At 37.4% G+C, this 20,939-nt stretch overlaps 1 long non-coding RNA gene across 2 annotated transcripts in view; it reads right to left on the reverse strand.

The window, feature by feature from the left end:
- LOC118821450 overlaps positions 1–20,939 on the reverse strand; it is a 31,048-nt gene that overhangs the window by 5,614 nt on the left and 4,495 nt on the right. For both annotated transcript variants that reach the window (XR_005008337.1, XR_005008336.1), the window contains exon 2: positions 6,454–6,590. This is a non-coding gene — a long non-coding RNA (uncharacterized LOC118821450). The remainder of the gene's footprint in view (positions 1–6,453; positions 6,591–20,939) is intronic.

Raw genomic sequence — 20,939 nt, forward strand, 5'->3', positions numbered from 1 at the left:
TCAAATCAAATGCATTTCAGATACAGTGCATCTGTCCATATATTTGTGCGGAGGTTTCGTTTTGACTTGTGGAGGTGTATGAGGCTCCATTCTGGTTAGATAATGTAGCAGGTTTTTAAATAAAAATGAGAGCGTTGCTGCATCTGCATCTCTCTCTCTCTCTCTTTCTCTCTCTCTCTGCCCTCTTTCTCTGTTTTCTCCAAAAAACATACTTTCTGCATGGTTTTCTGTGTGAGCGTGTAGGTTCAGGATTGGAGACGTGAGGCTCTCTGTGTGGGGTGTTGGTGTTGGAGGTTGTTCACTGTGTGGGTTTTGCATACATGATTAGTACCGATAAGCGTGTGTGTGGTGGGTTTTAGATGTTAGTGGTGTGAAGCTTGGTGTGGAGGGGTTTGAGGTTGTGCAAATACATGGTGTGTAGGTTTTGGAGCTGTGTGTACGTGTGTTTGCGCACTCCACTCTGCACGCTGTTACATCACCACACTCTCCGCATATTTTCTCTCTGGATGCTGCATCTCACCCTCTCTCTCTCTCTTTCTCTCTCTCTCATGCACGCTGGACCACAGAAGCTCACTTCTCCAAAGCTGCAGCAAAGAGAACAGCACTGCTGCCTGACTCCACATGCCAAGAACCATGCAGTGTATCTGCTTCTCACTGATTATCACAACCATTTTAAAGAGGAATTACACAATTTCTTTAATGTAGAGGATGTGTTAACTGATTTTCACTCAGAACAGGTCATTTGACTGGGGGTGTTCAAACTTTTGCATCTGACTCCCCAAGTAAATGCTTCTGCAAGTGCTTCCATACGTACGAAAAACAAGAAAACTCCTTTTGCATAGGATAAGCTGGAACATTTACCAACATGGCAATTTGCATGGGATTAATATAACCTAAGGTTATTTTGTTTTACCTTAGATGAAAACTGCCACAATCTTTACTGATGTTGGAGTACACAGTCCAGAAACATGACTAACATGGCAACCTGCTCCCGTCCCGACTGTTTTGGAATGTGTTGCAGGCATTCAATTTGAAATGAGTGTATATTTACAAAAAACAATGAAGTTCATAAGGTAAGACATTAAATATTGAGTTTTTGTTGTGTTTTGAATCTAATGCAGGTAAAACAGAATCTACTAATCACTGCTTTCTGCTTTTATTGGCATCTCATAACTGTCCCATTTTTTTGGAATTAAATTTGTAACAACTGTGCTACAAAAATGTAAATAAAAACAGAATGCAATTATGCGCAAATTATTTAAACCCCAAATTTAACAGAAAATAGTACAAAGACAACATATCAAATGTTGAAACGGAAAAATTTTATTGTTTTTGAAAAAAATTAATTTCGAAATTTGAATTTGATGAATTTGAAAAGTTGTGACAGGGGCGTGCAACACTCTGTGAGCATTTGGGAACTGATGAGACCAATTGCTGTAGTTTTGAAAGTGAAATGTTTTCCCGTTCTGGCTTGAAATAGATTTTTAAGCTGCTCAACAGTTTTTTTCATTTCAGAATGCGCCAAATGTATCAATGAGTGACAGGTCTGGACTGCAGGCAGGCCAGTTTAGCACCCAGACTCTTTTACTATGGTACATAATGTGGTTTGGCATTGTCTTGCTTAAATAAGCAAGGCCTTCCTTGAAGAAGATGTTGTCTGGATGGCAGCTCATATTTCTCAAAAACGTATATATCATTCAGCATTAATGGTGCCTTCACAGATGTGCAAGTCACCCATGCCATGTGCACAAATGCACCCCCATACTATCATAGATGCTGCCTTTTGAACTGTGTGATGATAACAAACCGGAGGGTCCCTCTTCTCTTTAGCCTGGAGGGTGTAGCATCCATGACTCCCAAAAAGAATTTAAAATTTTGATTCATTGAATCTCAGCACGACCTGTCTAGGGTGTATCCTGCCTTCCGCCCAGTGACAGCTGGGATAGGCTCCAGCACCCCACCGCGACCCAGAAGGATAAGCGGTTTAGATGATGTGTGTGTGTGAATCTCAGGGCACTTTTCCACTTAAATAAGCTCAGGCCCAGAGAAGTGGCAGCGTTCCTGGATCCTATTTATACATGGTTTCTTTTTTGCATGGCACACTTTTAACTTTTAGCGTTTGTGGATGCGGCAGCAAACTGTGTTCACAGCCAGCGTTTTTCAGAAGTGTTTCTGAGCCTATGTAGTGATTTCCACTTCAGAATTGTATTTGTTTTAACTGAGGGCCTAAGGATCATGGCCAGCGAACATTGGTTTTCAGCTTTGTCCCTTGCATACAGAGATTTCTCTAGATTCTCTGAATCTTTTAATGATATTATGGTCCATAGATGATTAAATCCCCAGGTTGTACAGTATTATTAAATGTTATTCTTGAACTGTTGCACTATTTGATCATGCAGTCTTTCACAGAGTGGTGAACCCCTCCTCATCTTTACTTCTGAAAGACTCAGCCTCTCCGAGATGCTCTTTTTATACCCAATAATGTTACTGACCTGTTGCCAATCAAACACCAGGTGTTTTTTTAGCATTACGCAACTTTACCAGGCTTTTGTTGCCCCATCTCAACTTTTTTGAAATGTGTTGCTGGCATCAAATTCGAAACAGAATATATCTTTAAAAAAACAATAAAATTTCTCAGTTTCAACATTTGATATGTTGTCTTTATACTATTTTCAATTACATATAGGGTTTCAATGATTTGCACATCTTTGCATTCAGTTTTTATTTACCTTTTGCACAGCGTCACACTTTTATTGGAAATGTGGTTGTATATAAACTGGATAATTGAAAGGAAAATAACTGAAGGGTTGTACCAGCATGTTCGAATGTTTTAAATAATTATATTAATAGTAGCAATAATAGTTATAGCAGTTCCTTATCAGTCGAGTAGCCTCTGTAAATAGGTTTTTGTATGTTTAAACAGCAATACCAAGAATGACCTCTAGGCATGGGTACGCCATTTATGGGTGTAGTTTTCCTAATTACGATAGTATAGTGTGATCTCATCTAAGAGAATCTCCATTGAGTCCATCATGAAGATGGCTTCAGTGTAAATTTGCTTTATAATCGTATTTTTCTGATACATTTATGTACTCATTATGTATGTTTTATTGGTGTAATCTCTGAGTCCGATACAGTAGCTGCCCTAATTAGAATTAGCTTACCCAAAGAAGCAGATCTCTAATGTTTTGCTGTCATGCCATGAAACCTGCCAGAAACTTACTTAATATTTTAACATAGTGTTTGTTGTAATTATGTTTTTTTATGAATTAAGTCTTCATAATTATTTACAAAATTACATCATGGCGGCCATTTTTCATACAGTAAGAAAAAATATCTACTTATATTTTTATTTCTACTTAGATAGCATAAGTTAATCTTACATATTACATTATAGAAATATCGCTGATACTGTCTACAAAAGTTGAAGCATTTTTGTATGAGAACCAAATCCACACATTACATTTGTAACAAACCAAACAAAATGCAGTTTGATTACAATTGTAAATGTGTTTTATTCTATTCAGTTGTAGAAAGAGTGACTAATGTCTGACACATTGTTCGTTTTAAGTTAACCTCCGCAAAGTAGCTACTTACTGTCAGTCACCACCAACACACTTCCTTCCTTATTCTACAGACACTCATACTGAGGACTAATGTGTGGGGGGCAAACCACTGTGAGGCATATAAAGGGGGTGGGGTCAGTCTTTCGAAACTTACAAACGAATTGGTTTGCCTATACGACTAGCACAAATTCTTTCAATGCATATTATTATATTATCTAAAGGTATACAGTTATGTTTACAATGATATTTTGAGGGGAACAACTCTATTTGTCCCAGGAAGACCTTTTAATATACAGCTCAGGAGAAGACCTTTAGTACTTTTACATGGCCTATGGAATGAAATATCTTATGTTATCTTATGGTAAGACCTGATAAAGAACATAGGTAATCATCACTTCACAAGGAACTATTTTACTGCTCCATGATCGTCTGAATGTTGTGGAAAGGAATACATTTCCTTTCTTTCCAGTTCAGCATCCTTCATCTCAAATGCAGGAACACAGAAAGCTAAAAGTAGTACTAGATATCATGCTAATATGAAGATAACTTCAGGATGCAAAGTTGCAGTTGCTTAAGGCAAGCCATTCAACACGACTGTTTAAACCTCAAAACCGTTCTATACACTGCGGGAGCCTCTGGCAAGTCATCTTTAGGGAAAATATTATTCTATACTAACCATATTGCTTATTACAGCTGATACTGTGCTCAAACCTTCAGTATATGTGAAAAAATATAACACAGGCTCTTGCTTCACTATGTGGTAACAGCAGTTAGAGTTTGAGCTTTCGTGCTGAAATTCTGCAGTGCTACTATACATGGACATGCTCTGTAAGCTGGTGATTGAGTGACATTTCTGATGAAACTTCTTTATCATGTACGTTATGTATTTTTTTTAATACCGCACTAGCCTCTGCCACATCCTGGAGGAAGTTGCATAATATAACTGATGCTAAACACTGTTCTAATGTACTGAACACTCTACAATGGATTTAATGGAGTTAGTATGATTTCCTTTTACTGGAACTGGGCCTAGGCCGACCCTTGAAAAACACCCCCATAGCATTATCCCTCCTCCACCAAACTTTACAGTTGGCACAATGCAGTCAGGCAGGTAACGTTCTTCTGGCATTCACCAAACCCAGACTCGTCCATCAGAAGGCCAGATAGAGAAGCGTGATTCGTCACTACACAGAATATGTTTCCACTGCTCCAGAGTCCAGTGGTGGTGTGCTTTACACCATTCCATCTGACGCTTGGCATTGTACATTTTGACCTTAGGCTTGTGTGTAGCAGCTCGGCTATGGAAACCATTTTCATGAAGCTCCTGATCCACTGTTCTCTTGCTGCTGCTGCTTCCAGAGACAATTTGTAGCTCTTTGGTGAGTGATTCAACAGAGGATAAGTACTTCAGTACTTGGTGGCCCCACTCTGTGAGCTTGCATGGTTACCACTTTGTGCTTCGTGGCTAAGCTGTTGTTGCTCCTAGATGCTTCCATTTCACAATAATAACACTTACAGTTGATAGGAGCAGATCTAACAGGACATACACATATATATATATACACACACACACACACACACACACATACACATACACATTATATATATATATATATATATATAGGCAAAAGTGTATATATATATATATGTATATATATACACATATATTCTATCAACCACAAAATTCAGATTCCAATTTTATATTTCTCTCTCATACAAACCTTAAAATTCAATTTTTTAGATTTAAATTTTAGAAATTTCTAATGGCATGATTCAAAATAGTCCATAGTCCAAAAAGCCATAGTTTCCTGGCTTACTATAATATTTTTGGGCACTCACTATCCAGTTGCCATACAGTTGCTTGTAATGCTTATCTTCATTTGTGCTATATGTATTGTATGCTTATCATGTGGAATATGGTATGTTAAGACCAAACACTGAAACAAAAAACCTAATATGTGTTGACCCTTGGATATCTGGAGTTATCTTCATTTTGCTGTACTATTTAATAAAATGACACAATTAAATACATATTAAGTTACATAATGAATCACGTTTACATTTTATTTAGTTATTTGCAAAAGGCAAATAAAAATATATCAAATAATATGTTTAATTAATTTTCTAAGTGAAAATAGGTTCCTTACATCCTCTACAGCAGGGGTGTCCAAACTTGCCCACAGAGGGTCAGTGTGACTGCAGGTTTTACTCCAACAAAGCAGGAGGTCATCTGATGAAATATTTGAAGACTAATACCAACTGATTAAACATGTAGAATCAGGTATGCTCCAGCTTGTTTGTAGTAAGAACCTGCAGCCACACCAGCCCTATGTGGATAAGATTGGACACCCCTGCTTTACAGGGAACAAACTTGCAAATTTTAGAGTACCAGTTCTTATTATTCAATGAATTTAACATGTTGGAAAAAAAACAACAAAAAAAAACATTTAAATGTACTATATACATATATACATGTTACATTTTATGTTTTATTCTTTGTAGTCTAACATGTTAAAATAATAAATAAACTGTAATTGTGTTCTGACGTGTGCAGACACATTTTTCTTGTAGAGGCTGTGTTTATTCCCACTTAGAAAATCAACAAAACATGTGATTTGACCAGGGACACACAAAATTTGCATGTGACTGTATGTTCTGTATCAACAACGTTCAACTTTTTTCCATTCTTCTGATGTCTACAAATGACAAAGATGAGGCAAAATTTCAAAGACTTTCTACACACAACAATAACGCTTCATCCAATTAATCTCTACATAAAATATATCTTCTGCTCACAAACAGAAATATAACATCATTTTAAAGAGCGAGAAATATTTAATCTAAAAGTACAACATTGATTCTAGTTGTGATTGGTTCTAATACCAACTTTTATCTCCTTGTTCCTCATGGTTTGGGCCTGGTTGTTACTCATTTCCAAGTTGGGAGATCACTTCACATTGCTGGACAGCATGGTCTGGGAAAATGGACAGAGTCTCAGAGCAGCTCTGTGCACTTCTTGGCAGCCTGCATATATAGAAACAAGATTCAAATGTGTTAAAACATCTTTTCCACATAACTCTATTAACACATATATTGTCAAAAGTAAGCAAACTGTTTTCAGTGTTGCTCCTGTCCTGCTTAAAGGAGAATTACGTTTTTTTGCAAAATGTTTTGATGTAAAGGTACAGACTGATTTTATTAAAATGGTGGTGATAGGAACCAGGTGCCTACAATATCTGCAATGCAAATTAAATCATTTTATGTGCTATCCAAATAGACCACTGCACCTGCACATGCCTCCTGAAGTTTTATGTCATGTTGATAATGGCAAAATAGTGGTAGAATAAACAAAAAGATAATTGTTGGGGGAGAACTTTTTTGATTTACAGTGCTCTGCATGTACCATGAATGGCTTAAAAAAGTATGTTTTAGACCAAATGCTTATCACAAATCTATCGTAGAACAATGCCTCATTCATAATACAATGTATTTGTGACCATTTTGCATAATAACATGTGTGGGAGCTTTTAAACTCTTCAGATGTCTAGTTCCTATCTACGACAGCATTTTAGGGCCACTATTAATAAAAATAAAAATAGTAGACTTCGAAAATAAAGTCGCAATATTTTGGGAATAAAGCCGTGCTATTTCGAGAAAAAAGTTGTAATATTTCAAGAAAAGAGTCGTAATAATTTGAGAAAAAAAGGCACAGAATTACAACATTAAAGTGGCATTAATACTAATGTGTATATATATATATATATATATATAATAGCTGTTGTGATGAATATGCTCTTGGAGAATATAATATCCTTTGCAAAGGGAAGGCAGCACCTCCTCGTGTTAAAATGAAGGGCGGTGAGGAGTTGGTGGAATTATATACTTTCATTTTGAATTCACCCATAATGAAATACTCGGTCTCGCTGTCTCTCCTGGCACATCAGCACCAGCCTGTTATAGTATAATAAATGGCTGAGCATTAAACTGTGTTTATTTAGATGAAAGAACCAGACAGACTCGGAGGAAACTGTAGGAAGGAGAATTGCAGGCACTGACCGTCTACACGGCTATCGGTGGCTACATCTCCGCGCCATTCAAAGAGGGCATGAAGTTTCACAGACAGTGAGAATGATAATCAAAATGATTGATCCACAAGCAGACAGGAGTGTGTGGAACTCCGGCGCCAGTACAGCAACTGAGACCCCAACGTGTTATGGCAGCCCCCTACGGTTAGCCCACTTTATTCTTCAAATAGCACAACTTTTTTCTCGAAATATTATGTCTTTATTCTCGAAGCCTACTATTTTTATTTTTTATTAACAGTGGCCCTAAAACGCCATCGTACCCATCACCACCACTGTGAAAAATGACTTGCTAAATTTCTCTAGAACTGAGCATTTCACATCAAACCAGATCTGATTGATTTTGCTTACACTATAATAATTTCATTATGCAGAAATTTTTGAAAAATCGGTGGAATTCCCCTTTAACACGTTCAAGAAGACAGTCATCTGTAAGCCATCAGAAATGACATCCCTTCTCGATGAGCCTTCCTTTAGTCTCAGCTATGTTTGCTTTCACTGTTAAGGGCATTCTGACCTACAACTAACATTTAATTTTATGTGTAATGTTATGCAGCACTCTGCATTTACTCCCTCAGCCTCATCAGTTTGATGCAACTCATGATTTTCATTCATCAATGTTCTCTCACTACAACACCCAGCATGCATTAGTCACATAATAGAATCACTGGGAATCCCCCACTCCTCCACACCCCCAACCCCCAACTGTGATAATGAAACCTTGGCTACTAATGTAGCCACTGATGTAGAGGCTGATAAAGGCAGGTGTGATCCTAGCAGTACTATTAGCTATCGAGTTTCTTTCTGCATTAGCCCGCTAGTGGAAATAGACACTTAAAATAGACCCCAAGCCCCCAAATTTATGACCCATTTAAGTCCTTGCAGTTTTGACAAAAAGTCCCTTCTACCTTCAAAACACATCACCAGAAGACTTTAATCTGGAATTTAATAGGAATTTGCAGTGCCAGTGTAGCACACATGTTAGCATGTTTACAATAAATGTAATAATGGTTACATCTAAGCCCTTTTAAGCCTTCAGGTCTGTTTTGTAAAAATGAATAAAATGGCATGTTTCCACTTGTGAATGACTGCTTTTTATTTCATTCATGACATTTCATTCTGTGTACAGTATTCAGTGAAAACTGGATTGGAGGGCAATGTATGCATGCCATGTATGTATGTTTGCTAGATAATGAGCTGAGCAAAAGGCACAAATCATGCATCCCCTGCACATGGAGGGAAGTTAAAATGGTGCATTTAACCCAGAACATGCTGGTGGGTCCAAACTACACATCTCTATAAATTAAGAATAACTCAGCTGGTTTGTATTGTAGTCTATGTAGTTACTGAATAATAAGTCATATGTAATAAGCCTGGAATTTTAAGGGGCTGACTGATTTTCCCACTTCTACCCACAGTCTTGCATCAGTACAACCTAGATAAAAACAGAATTCTCAATTCACAAATAAGGAATCGAGTCCCAACGTCTAGTATTCCTGTAATCCTAAAAGCCTGGCGTCTTATACATTCCTTGCTTCCAGTATATGACAGAAAAGAGAGGCATTGGTAAGACGGAGCCCTGACATCATTTCATATGAAATGTATGTTTTTACAGAATCAGCCACAGATGAAAGAATTTCAGAGTTGCATCATTTAACACAGGAAGCCACACGTTTGAGTGTGCGTGCCTGAGGGGGTCTCTGGGGGGAAATCAGTCAGACAGTCAGAGACTAAAAGGGAGAGAGAGAGAGAGAGAGAGAGAGAGAGAGAGAGAGAGAGAGAGAGAGAGAGAGAGAGCGTATACTCATTATAACTTACTTAAATAAAAATAGCTTAAAGTAAAAGTTAAGAACTTTTTTTTATTCTCTGTAAAATTTTGAAGATGCAAAGTTTTGTTAGGACAGTGACAATATGTAGATATAGATATTGTTCTATAACAAAGACACTGTGCATGGGTGGGAGGGGGCTTGGGGCAGTAATATACCTGAGACATGCTCCAACTATTACTATTACTTACAGTAACCACCTAAAAATGTGCAGCACTTTTGCAGTCTAATACATAAAATAAAAGATCTTAGTGCATAACCCCAGCTGGCCACTAGATGATGCTGTTGTGATGAATATGCTCTCGGAGCATGATCAGAACAAGCACTTGAGTATAATCTACTAGTTCAAATGAATAATGTATTATAAGTATCTCCATTTTTTGAGGACAGCAGCTGTACTTTATATTGTGTGAATTGACCAACAGACATGCTTTTAAATAGTTTAGAATAAAATGGCTTTACATTAGCTTGCTTTAAGGTAAAGAACAAGAACGTTTTGTCATCTTGGATTTTGAATCCAAGCATGAACCCTACTACCTAACACTGACATAACTATAAACATGTCATGGCAGATAAGTTATTATTACAGATTATGTCCAGTAATTTAACAGTGTCATGTTACCATTGCTGTTAATTGTCATGACATTTGGCATAATGTTTGATGGCATGATGGCTAACTACAGTGCACAGTAACAATTAACACTATGACATGTTTATAGCATATTTATATCAATGTTCTGAAGCAAGGTTCAAGTAAATAATACCAGATTTTGTATAAATGCGGCAAAGCATGTTGTTTGGCAACCACAGCCTACTGTTAATCATAGCCTGCCGTCATTTCTAAGCTGAGAAATTGTTTATTACAATGAATAACAAATTCTTTATTGAACATTGGTGTTTAACTGCTTACATGGCCAGCAATGTTTATTATACACTTTTATAACATAAAAACAACTCAGATTGCACTGCAGTCTATATTGACATAATCAGCCTGGAATATTAAGGGCTTGTCCGTATTTTGCTGTAGCAATAAGCACTCGAGGATGAGTATTAAAGTGTCTTTACCACGATCAAGGGTCCGCTTTGACTGCATAGATCAGAGGCCACCTCAAAAAGAAATGCATGAAGGAATCGAGTCCGTTCATCTATTGATATCAATCTTACAAGTGGGTCTAAGTGTAACAATCTTATAAGAAAAAAATATTTCTTCTTTTTTATTTTTTTATTATTATTTATAGATTTATTTCTTTTTTCTTTTCAAGTGTGGCACTGTCAGGAAGGGAAGGACAGATGAGTTTCCCCTTTTAAATCTTGGTTCCTCTCAAGGCTTCTTCCTTATTTTTAGGGAGTTTTTCCTCACCACAGTTTCATTTGACTCATTAATGTCCAGAGATCTACATAAGGTTGTGTCGACCACTGGTTCAGCAAAATGGCCCCAAAAACCTGGGCTGCCATCCATTATTCCAAAAGTGTAGCTGTAGCTCCATTTCAATTCCATACGCTGTAATTTATGTGGTAAAAAAGGCAGAACCCAGCACTCTGGGAAAAGTATTTTTCTCTACTGTTTCTCTCAAGAACTGAGAAGTACAATGAGGCTGCTTGGTGACTGACACTAAATGAAGTCTTTAAAATGAACTCACACAAATGATGTCCTGAAAAACTACCCATTCAAATAATGAAACTTAGTCAGCAATCGCCACATCTCCGTCTCGCTCTGTCCCACAAAAAGTACACGACTAAATCACCCCTGAAGGTGAAACTAGTTTCAGCACTGTACTGATGCCTGATGTGAGAAAAAAATCAACATGTTCAAGTCACTTTACAACGTTTTCAGCCAAACAAGTCACGAAGATGAAGTTGTGAAACAGGAACTGTTCTATATTTACTGTAACTTTTCGAGGCTTTTCAGCCCGATTTGCATGAACAAAAAAGGAAGCTCTCGTTTCCAGGAAGTCAGTGTTAATTACACTAGAAAGACACTGACGTGATAAGATGTGAAACTTTTCAAGCACAACTCGCGTTGCACGACCCACCAAGCACCACATTTATCAACACTGCCATCTGCCCCAGCCTTGGCTGACGCTTCTGAAAGAGGGCAGGGGTCGACTGAGACTTTTGAATGGCCAGTTAGCAACCAAACTTAAGATCCCTGTGAAAATATCTACATTTTCTGTCAGCTCAGTTTTTAGAAGAGTTGATTCTACACTGCGACATAGATGACTATTATTGTATGAACAAAACCAATGACTCACACTCATTCAGTACCAAGGAATACTAATTCAGTAGGTAAAAACAGTTGAACACACATAAAATCATGATACCCTAATCAAAAGTTCCCTATATGTGGTATGATTTTGTAGATATTTAGCTTACTATTATTTCAATTAATGCCTTGGGTGTAAATAAATAAAAATAACATAGAAAATACATTAAAAAAAAGTTTTTATTGTATTACTTTCATATTTTCATATCAAAAGCAGTAACTCATTCATATACGGTTTTAAACCTCGTGTTGGTTTTTGGCCATTTTGTTTGTGAAAAAGTGTTTGAATATTCCTACTTTCATGGTGAGATTTTTTTTCACTGTGATGGCACAGAAACAGCTATGTAGTGTAAATGAACCGTATCCCTTCAGTTAATTTAGCTTCACTGAACTTCTAATAGTAGAAGTAGCATGCTGATTACTGGATGCACATATGAGTAGATATAGATGATTCTATGCCTATATTGGGGGGAAGAAAAGCAGGGGAATCCAGAGATCATTCATGTGTAAATATGCAAAGTTTAGTAGGGTGTTGGGCCGCCATGAACCACCATAGTAGCTTCAATGTCACCAGAACAGCTTCAAATATTTATAAAAATACTACAGTCTAATATTTCAGTTAGTCAACAATGGTGTCAAAGAGGAATTCCACCAACTTTCCAAATATTCTGCATAACTGAATGTTAAGTAAACTTATTTTATCCTTATTTAACACTATTTTACCACCAACAACATTAAACACTCAGTACGTATGGCTACATTTGCGTTGTTGACATTGTGACCCCTGGTTCTTATCACCACTGCTGTAAAAAAAAAATCTCACTTTGTAAGTTTCGAATGGAGAATGTAATCACAAACCACTCTGAATGACTTTGTTTACATCCTAATGATTGAATTACACAGAAATGTATCCCCCCAAAATATGTGGGATTCCCTTATAATAGGCATTTTTCCCACCTTTGCTGCTGTAACAGTCTGTACACTTCTGAGAAGACTTTACACTAGATGTTGGAGCACTGCTGTGAGGACTTGACTGCATTCAGCTTCAAGAGTATTAGTGAGGTTAGGAACTGATGTTGGATGATTAGTTCTGGATCACAAATGCTGCTCCAACTCATCCCGAAGGTACCGGACAGTTCTCCGTTACTTCACAGAACTTCACTGCTCCCAATGCTGAAGGCTTTAAAGCTCTCTAGCTGACGCTGAGTTTCTTGAGGCTGCTCTGACTTGCTAAAACCTCATTCTACCAATCTTCGCACCATCTCTGTTCTTTGTGTTCTCTTCGCTCGACCTGATGCACAGAGTACACCACAGTGTTGATGTTTGCTGATATGGTTCTGCTGACTTGTAAACACCAAAACAGGGATGGGCAATGTTTCATGATGAAGCTGCTTCTAATTCACTAGCCTTCAATCTATCTGACTGTTAGTAGCCCTGCTCATCAAATTCAAGCCTTCAGCTCAGTATTACATAATTAAGCTACTAATAATAACAATAATCATTTTTTAAAAAATCATGTGGCTTTAAAAGTAGCTTAATCAAAGTGATCTGAGACATTTTACATATGTTAAATTACATATTTCATTATGCATATCATTAACATAATTGGTCAAATGGATGGCAAGAACCTTTCGTTTGCATGTGAAAGGCCAGTATTTTATTCTATTTTAATGAGGGGCTCCATAACTAGCAACTGTCATCACTGTTAGTTCATTTCAGAATAAACATAGAGCACAATAAGACACTAAACCACAAGGTTCTTGTGTACTTTTCACACAGTGAGATTCTCATGCAGTGATGTTAAAGTACTCCATAGTCATTAAGGCTTAAAAAGGAGGTACAGCATGTTAAGGTTTTTCAAAGGCAACAAACTAAAACCATAAGAGAAAACAAAGAGAAATTAACAGAAAATGGATGGAAACTCAAAAATTTTAGTATACTCATGAAGTTCTAAACAAAGTGCCAATAACTTTGATACCTGCGCTTTTAAATGCAAACATATTATTTGAATAAAACCATTTAAAATAACTACTAAAAGTAAATTTCACCCTGATTACATGAGGTATATATAGACTCTTAACAGAATGCTTTGGTGAAAAATCTAATATACACAATTGTCCACTTAGCCCAGATGTAGTTGATCAGCCAAGACATAGCTGGTGTCCAAATGTTCCTTCTTTAGCCTGGTGCTGGAGCTACAAAGCTAACATACAATAGAAGGCTAACAAACAATAGAAGTCACCAGTCACCCAATATTTTCTGCAAATACATCCCCAAAACTTCCCTTAAACCATATCCAGGTCTTCATTAAGGATGTGCAGATGGGTCAGTGTGGTTTAGGATACAGTATGACTTGGCATGCACTCAATTAGATTTGGGGAATTTTTCGTCATGAATCCACAATGATGTTTAGATAGGTGGCATGCGTTAAACTGACGTCCACATGAATGCTGGACCCAGTAGAACTTCACCCAGAGCATCATACTCCTTCCACCGGCTTGTTGTCCTCCCAGAGTGCATCCTGATGCCATTAACACGAGCACTCTGACTGGTTTGTGGCTACAGAGTCCCATACGCAGCAGGGTGTGATGCACTGCGTGACCTTGACATGCACCATTGTCATGAGATAATCAATGTTATTTTGCATAATCTCTGAGTGGTCATAATGTTTTGAAAATTCAAGACTAACTGTTGTTTCTACAAATTTCCAAAAAAGTTGGGACACTGTGTAAAATGTAAATAAATGTAAATAAAAACAGAATGTGATGATTTGCAAATCTCATAGACCCATATTTTATTCACAATACAACATAGAACACATCAGATGTTGAAAGTGAGACATTTTACCATTTCATGAAAAAAACTAACTCAGAACTTGATGGCAGCAACGCATCTCAAAAAAGTTGGGATAGGGCCATGTGTACCATTGTGTAGCATTCCCTCTTCTTTTAACAACAGCCTGTAAACATCTGGGAAGCGAGGAGACCAACTGCTGGAGTTTTGGGAGAGGAATGTTGCCCCATTCTTGTCTGATGTAGGATTCTATCTGCTCAACAGTCCTGGGTCTTCTTTGCCGGATTCTTCGTTTCATGATGAGCCAAATGTTTTCTATTGGTGAAAGATTTAGACTGCAGACAGTCTAGTTCAGCACCTGGACTCTTCTTCTGCGAATCATGTTTATATTGTATACAGGGATTTCTCCAGATTCTCTGAGTCTTTTGATGATATTGTGTTCTGCAGATGGTTGGATATCCAAAGTCTTCACAATTTTATGTTGAGGAACATTTTTCTGAAATTGTTCCACAGTTTTTTGCAGATTGGTAAATCTCTGCCCATCTTTGCTTCTGAGAGACTCTGCCTCTCTAAAGTGCTCTTTTTATACTCAGTCATGTGAGTTAGTTGCAAATTGCTCCTCCAGCTGTTTTTTTATTAGTACCACTTACTTTTCTAGCCTTTCCCAATTTTTTGAGATGCGTTGCTGCCATCAAGTTCTAAACAAGTTAATATTTTTTGTGAAATGGCAAAATGTCTCACTTTGAACATCTGAGGTTTGTTCTTTGTTCTATTGTGAACATTATTTAATTTATTTACATTTTACACAGTGTCCCAACTTTTTTGGAATTGGGGTTGTAAATATAAACAATAGAAATTGTGAATCTAATCTTTAGTGTCCATATGCCTGCTTGACATGCTGCATGCGAAGAGGAGGCTGAATTCAGCACAACAGCACTGTTGTCTAAAGTGGCTGCCGACTGCATTCAGCTACATCATGAGGTTTTATTCGTTTTTATAGTTCACAGTAAGTCATACTGTGCTTTGAACCACATTGACAAGTCTACCTGACCTTAAGGAGACCTGGATGCAGTTTGAATGGGTTTGAGAGATGTTTTGAGGATGTATTTACAAAAAAGATTATCGACTATCGACTTCCAGCGTTTTCCAGGTTAGCCTCATAGTGAGACTAAAGAAGCAAAATTTGTACATCATACATGTCTTAGCTGATTAACTACATCTAAACTAAGTGGAAATTGTGTAGATTTGATTTTGCCAAAACACTTCTATAAAAATAAAGGTTCCAAAAGGGTTCTTTGTACAAATGCCATATAAGAACTAGTTTGCTTCCCTGAAGAAACTTTCAATTAAGGGGTTTCTATATGAGCTCTTTAATGAAGAATTTATTGAAAGCATTGTTAAAGAACTTCTGTTATTTATATTTAACCATTATTTTATTCATTTTTACTAACAGCATTAAAAATTCTGGACCTGGCTGTACTTAATGAGCAGTGAGTGATAAATTCTGGCATATTCCACCACTATAGGCTTCTAGAAGGTTTCATGCCACTGAGCAAGTGTACACAGTAGAATGAAATGGGTAACAGTTTTTGCTATTCTGGTGTCCTGCCACAGACTCGCACTGTCATGGGAAGACTCTCAGAAGGACACACATTCACAGTAGAAAATAAGTTGTTATTGTTAGCTTAATAAAATGCTGATGTGATAATCTGTTGGGCTGTGCGACAGCAGTGTCAGTGTTAGTGTCTACCATAAAGTGAAGATCCATAGTTAGAAGTGACCTGCCTGTCCTTCCTTGCTGCTGGTTCAATAATAACATTTCCTTAAAGCGAAATGTTTCCTGTGTCTTATTGTATGCCGGTTGCACAATATACACTATACACTATAAGGCCAAGTGTATGAGTTCAGCTACTGTAGCCACACCCATTTCTAACAGGTGCATAAAATCAAGCATACATCCATGTCATCTCAATAGACAAACAGTGGCAGCAGAAAGGGTAATACTGTTATAGCATGTCACCTTTCCAACAAGTCAGTTCATCAAATGTCCATCCTGCTAGAGCTGCCACGGTCATCTGTATCATCACTGTTCACCCACATGAACTCACAGAATGGAACCACCAAATGCTGAAGCACACATAGCATAAAAATCATTGGTACTCACTATTAAAGGCCAAACTGCCTCTGGAAGCAACACTAATTAAAAAAACTATTAGTTGGGAGCTTTACTGATCAGGTTTCCATGCCAAAACAACCACACACAATCCTGAAATTACTATGTGCAATGCCAAGTGTCCGCTAGAGAGGTAACACATAGGTCATCATAGTGTGCCAAATTTGATGTGGAAGAACTTCACTGGCCTGCACAGAGCCCTGACCTCAACCCATCTTGCACCTGAACTGAACTGAAATGGCAGCTGCAAGTCAGGACTTTTCACCCAGCATTTGTGCCCAACCTCGCTAACTACTCTTGTGGTTGAAAGGAAGTGAATGCCAAACGCCATAATGCCCATGGTTTTAGAATTCGATGTTCAACAAGCACTACACTTGGACATGATATTCAAATGTCATTTTTTTCACATTTGTTGGGTTTTTTTTTTTTTACAAATTGTTTACATTTTTTTTCAAACAAAATTTGAAAATGCCAGCCATTTTGTCAAGATTTCACGATGACTGGACCAAAGGAAATAGTCCAAAATTACTTATTCTGTTCACGTCAAATATAACAATATTTTTTCCGTCACCCATAAAGTTACCATTTTTGGAAATTTGAGGTTTTGTTGCGACAGCAGCAATACATAGAAGCAGTGTAGGCATGAGACACCCATCCTCCTAAGTGTGTGTTCCTCATAGAGATATGCTCCTACGTGATTGGGCACACACATATTAGTGCATGTTCATATGATGGTGTTTGCTTAGGTGACTGAAGGTCAGTCAGAGTGACCTTAAGAAGCAGCCTTTCTGTCATGCAGATATGCCCCTCCAGGAACGCCCCTCATGTGACGTCAGGGTCCGGTGGGCTTTGGAGTAAAAGCCACAGTAATGTTGCCGAGTAAACAGAACTAGGACGGTGTTTTAGGGCCGCTGTTAATAAAAATAAAAATAGCAGACTTTGAGAATAAAGCCATAATATTTAGAGATTAAAGACGTAAAGTTACAAGAATAAACTCACGATATTTCAAGGATTAAGTGCTAACTGTAGGGGGCTGCCATAACACGTAGGGGTCTCGGTTGCTGAACTGGCGACGGTGAAGACGCCGAGTGCGCCTGAGTTCCACTCACTCCTGTCTCTTTGTGGATCGATCATTTTGATTATTATTCTCACTGTCTGTAAAACATCATGCCCTCTTTGACTGAGTATTTCATTACGGGTGAAACTGATATGAAAGTATCAATTTCAAACTCCAAAGTAAAACTCCACCAACTCACCGCCCCTCATTTTAACGCGAGGAGGTGCTGCCTTCCCTTTGCAAAGCCTTTGGCCACAATATTGCGACCTTTTCTGGTAATATCCCACTTTAATGTCGTAATTCTACGATATTATCATCGAAATATTAATATTACGATTTATTCTAAAAAATACAACTTTTTTCTCGAAATATTGCGACTTTATTCTCTAAGTCTACTATTTTTATTTTTATTAACAGTGGCGCTAAAATGCTATCGTACAGAACACTGCGAAAAAAATGGGAAAAATTAATAAGGTCGAGATCAACGAGCGCCTTCATTACAGATTATGATGTCATAAGTTTACTGTTACATTAACATTTTAGTACGACCTTAAACCTTGTGGAAAATAAGAACAAGGTTGCTTGATAGTCAACAATACACAACATTGCCAGAGTTATATTGTGGAAGCTGGCTGCACCACAGTAACCCCTGCTAAATAAAGACCATTAGGATTAATATCTAATGCTTTTTGCCTCATAATGGTTACCGTTAGAGACCACTAGTTTCCAAGTAGAATTAAAAATGTATCTGGAATCAGTCACTAGGTCACCTGCTAAATCATTCCTTTACATGATCAGCCAATCAAGAAAAGCCAAAACGCATTATGAACCCCCAAGAACCAAGAGAAACTCTTAGTGGTTTCTATGTTTTTTTCTCATTAGGGACGTTACAATTACATATTAATTTAAATAATTAAATAATGGCTGGTATGGAGCAGATTGTGTAGTACTGCTGAAAACACTGCTGATTGCTACGGTTATGATAGGCATTCAGACCGCAAGTTCAAGTCGGGATCACAAAACCACGAGACAGAACTATACACTCACCAGTAGCTATAGATTTACGCATATTTATTTTTAAATGCTAAATGCTTATTATGCAAATATGTAGAAATAATTTTAATTTAGTATTAGTAACGTCTTTACAAATACTGATGTATTTTCCCTATTGAGTCTTATCCACCAATGAGAGAAGCTATTTTGCAGACATATCGGCCAATGAATGGTGAGTGGGCGTTCCTGATGTGGGCGTTCTTGCTTTACGGAAACGCCTTTCATTGCATTTCGACTCTATTGGGGGCTTTCTGTTGCTTCAGTGCAGAAGAAATCAAAGAAGCCATCTAAAAGGCCCAGAAGGCCCAAAAAATAAATATATTAAAATTAATTCCACTGTCATTTCTAGATTCACATTTTAATCTGTCACCATTTATCATAGTAAACAGCTAATGTGAATGTAATTATTTGTTGATATGAGTCATTTTATTCAGAAAACGAGGTGGATTCAGGCAACTCAATTTCATCATATCTTCAGAATATGTGTGAAGATGTCCTCTACTGAGGTGATAACTGAGCAGTTGAAACACCTGAAGATAAGATGAAGTTGTCTGGAAAAAGACACAATCACTGAGGATGTTGGGTTAAAAGACAATATAATTTCAAAAGGATGAGATTTCACAGATGGAGAATGGTAGATTAAGGTGATCAGGTCTCCAAAGCTAAGCGGTCTATGTCAACTTTCAAAGACTCCCAGGTAAAAGCCTCTAGCCTCATGAAACCTTGATTTTGGCTGTTTTCACACCTAGTTCGTTTGCTGAAGTCCACATCATAGTTTAGGGTTGTGTGACACTAAAAATTTTCATTTGGTTCAACTGGCTCGCTGATTTGTCATGAATTTTGTGGGGATGTAATTTATTAGCTTTCACTTGCGTGTCATTGTATACAATCCAGACCTCTCCTTCACATACATTCAATATAAATGTGTAATACTATCGAAAGTGTCGCATGATAATAAAGATGCTTAGCATATGTCACAATCAAAGCAATACAGTCAACTCTTAATCGATCTCAGCTTCCTTATGATTGGTTCAATTATGCAGTATTTTGAATTTAAGCAATTGGGTCAATGATGCCTGACCCCACCTACCAAAAATATACTTTATTACTCATGCTGCAAGGGCGACATGAACGTCCATCAAGAGTCAAATGTTAAAACATGCAGATTATGTGGACAGCATAGCTATGATGTGCTGCTTGAAGAAGGGAAAACAAGCTCTGATTTTGAACATCCATAGTCAGATGAGACCAAAATAAAGCTTTTTGGCCAACAATTAAGAAACATAGCAGGCAAATATAGGAATGCTTGTGCATTAGGGCTGCAACAATCGTCTAATTTGATAGTTGAATAATCTATCGATTACTGAAACAAAAAAATCGATTATTCGGATTATGAATCATTACAAATAACTTTTATGTAGTTTTTAGCTTTTAAATTTAGCTTGAGGTTGTTTTATATATTTGCTAACTAACAGTGAAGACAATAAAGATGAATAACATTCAAGAATTCACTGTTTTAATGAAATTTCCTGCTAAAACTCTAAAAAATTTATAACGAAGGATGTGCAAAGTAGCAGCAATAAAATATAACAAAACTAAATCAGTTTTTCTTTAATCAAATACATTTTTTTTTAAATTAAATGTCAAATATAAACAACTACATGCAACTACATTCTTTCTAATCACAGGTCTTTATTGAAACGGAGGAAAGCCAGCGTCTCTCCGTGCTCCTGTGAGAGGACGGCTTTTAGCAAAAACATTAGCTAGCTAACTAGCTCGCTAGCACAACTATCGTCGATTCCCAAACCACACACTTCTATACTTCACACACTACACTAATAAGTGCACTTCTAGTGGTATATGCGCTATTTTTACACACTATTTAGTGTGCTAGTATGCGGTTTGGGACGCGGCATATCTTACCGCGATATCTTCTTCATCCAGTGAGCCGACAAGTTTCCTCTTCAGATGCTACAGTCCGGAGGATGTGCTCCCGTGCCAGCTAAGGCCGGCTTACAAAAAGCATAACTGATTTTTTTTCTCTAAGTTTAGCTCCACACTTTTGAGGCTTTTGTTCTTGAGGCAGCCGTCGCGCTGTTAACTCTCCAGTGAGCGGGAATGTCAAA

The sequence above is a fragment of the Colossoma macropomum genome, unplaced genomic scaffold, assembly GCF_904425465.1.
Source record: "Colossoma macropomum unplaced genomic scaffold, Colossoma_macropomum, whole genome shotgun sequence".
NCBI classification, from domain to species: Eukaryota; Metazoa; Chordata; class Actinopteri; order Characiformes; family Serrasalmidae; genus Colossoma; species Colossoma macropomum.